Source organism: Dendrobates tinctorius, unplaced genomic scaffold (assembly GCF_039654945.1).
Source record: "Dendrobates tinctorius isolate UK_male_01 unplaced genomic scaffold, ASM3965494v1 ptg000134l, whole genome shotgun sequence".
NCBI lineage: Eukaryota > Metazoa > Chordata > Amphibia > Anura > Dendrobatidae > Dendrobates > Dendrobates tinctorius.
Window position 1 is genome coordinate 8,266,733 of NW_027361802.1, and position 2,665 is coordinate 8,269,397.

The 2,665-nt window shown below is 40.8% G+C and overlaps 1 pseudogene; it reads left to right on the top strand.

Annotated features, from left to right (window-relative positions):
- Positions 1 to 1,259: 1,259 nt before the first annotated feature.
- LOC141048331 (polymerase delta-interacting protein 3 pseudogene) lies at positions 1,260 to 1,906 on the top strand (annotated as a pseudogene).
- The last annotated feature ends 759 nt before the right edge of the window (positions 1,907 to 2,665 follow it).

Consider the following 2,665-nt stretch of genomic DNA (forward strand, 5'->3'; position numbering starts at 1 on the left):
ACATGCGGGAAAGTCGGACAAGTTTTGCATCTTAATACCAGGCACTGCCACCGGCACTCAGGAGCGGAGCGTGCGGCTGCATAGAAATACATGCAGCCCGCACGCTCTGCTCCTGAGTGCTGGCGGCAGTGCCGGGTATTAACGTTTGTCTCCCATACTGCTTGCTTATGCTTTGAATGCAAGGCCTGCCCTGCACCAATGTTACATGCACCACAATAACCCTTTCAGCAGACGTACTTGAGAGCCTCATGACAAAATTGTTCCCATTAGAAGAAAGTGTGTCTCTCATACTGTTTGCTTATGCATTGAATGCAAGGCCTGGCCCAAATTTGCATGCACCACAATCCCCCTTGTAACAAATGTGGAGGAGGGCCTCATTAAAAAATGTTCTCATTACAAAGGAGCGTGTCTCCTATACTTGGAATGCCCATACACTAAGTGTATGGGCTGACAAACATTTCCCCCTGGGGGGTACACATCAACACAGTATGTAAACTTTTTTTTTATGGCCATCAGAAACATCATGGAAAACCGTAATGTGGTTTCCTACACAGTTGCTGCTGGGAAGGTGCACGTTTTTATTAAAAATACTGCGGACGAATCGTTGGATGAAGTGATCAGAAAAAAGGGCATGGTAATGGCAGGAATAGGAACGTACAGGATTAATAACAGCGTTGGCTATGGGAGGTATGAGATCCAGGATACAGCCTGCAATGATTAGACGTTTAGCCACAACCAATTACCAGAATGCATTTCATGCCCGTCAGAAGATCGGTGTAACAGATGCACGTCTGAAGCTCGGCATAAAAGATGCCCGTAAGAAATAGGTTGCCAAAGACGCACGTGTCCTTATGAAGGGCAAAATGCAACATGCTTGTGAGATGCTGAATTAGAAAAAGCAGATCAGTGTTGGAGGAAAACCAAACAAACTAATGGATGTTCATGAAAAACTAAGTTTAAAGAGGAGTGCACCAGCTGTAACTATCAACACAACAATGGCACAAGGTTCTTCATGTTCTTCACCCACACATATAACTAAGAATATCCAAATGTCACTGTCAAAAACTATTTGTTCCAGTGTAATGAACACTGTTAAAGGAATGCCAATAAACGTAGTTAACCATGAACCTGGGAAACAACAGATTTCTTCTTTACTAGATATGGATGATGATGGTATTGATGATGACTTTGAACTTTACCACAACCCCACCATGAAGATGAAGATCACAGCTGCACACAATGTGCAATAAATGCCATGAATGTCTGGAAATTCATTTTCTCTTGGGCAAGCTTTACCTCTTACTGAAATGATGCATACACAGCTCCCATGTCTACTCAGGAAGACACTTCGCCAATCGACACCTTTATTGCACACAAAGACACTAACCAACGTGTCACGGACACTTGTCACAAGGGAGGCCAGCTCATCAGTAGGGCTCACTCATAAAGAGTCTGTCTTTTGCTCTTTAGAAGGCCCAAAAAAGACCATTAATAATTTGCATCCAAGAGTCACAGAGGAAGATACTGGGGAGCTTTTCTGTGTATGCGGTGTCTTGAAGCGCAACTGCTTGTTGAGTTACGGAGCTGCAGAGTTTGCATTTGTAAGAAAGAAAGATGCAGTTGGTGCCTACAAAAATACAACAGATACATAGATGGACAACCAATGAAATGCCATCTTCTTTTGAATGGAAGTGTGATAACATCAGAGCAGCCCATACTTCTAAGATTAAGTGACACCCCATCAAAGAAGGAAGGTTATTGTCAAAGAAACACAAACTCCTCCTTCTCCAGTGTTGCTTCAAATCCTCCAGCTGAAGTTGATCCTGATACTATCTAAAAAGCATTCTTTAAATCCTCTAGGTCATCAGCTGTCATCCAACCACCTTCATTTAAGATTAAGCTCTGATGACAGCAACACAACTTGGCGACTGTAATAACAGAGAATCACAATTCTCATATGGCCCAGAGATTCCTTTAAAAAATATATATTTTTTCTTTCTGGTTTTTGTTTAACGCTGGTGATGAACACCAGCAGGTAGTTGATGTTTGAAGGTGTCTGGCATCAGACATTGGACAATTTATCCTGGTCACAGCATTGTAGTACAGTTCACCTTTTTTGTGGTGGAGTTGCATTATTGCATCAAGAATTTCTGCTTTCGATTTGCTCTAGGATTGTGATACAGCTCGATTATGGTTCTACTGTTCTATCAAGGGAGGCTAAATAAATGTTGAATAACTTGTTTAAATGTATTCAATAATCTCTTTAAACTTAAAAGATAATATTTGTTGTTTGGTAGCTTTAATATTTGGATTCCTATAAATGGATCTCCAGAGCTTCATATTCCAGTAGATGGAGGGGGGGGGAATTAGTAAGTGTCCACCGACTATGTTATAGAGAAATAATTTTTTTTATGACAAATTAATGTTTCACACTGTAAAAATGTCATCCAGAACTGTTCAATCATAGGCCATGCTTGTTTCCCTGCGGCTGAAGCATTTTGTGATATGTGTGATCTGAAGACAGAGAAATGCTAAAGAGAAAGAGTTCACAGTAATAGTGATCTAAATACTGAGATGTGTGCAGAGGAATGCTGCACACATCAACTTCAGCTGCATTTTAAAATTTATATGTAATGCTGCTAATTAAAAAAAGGTACTCTACTGT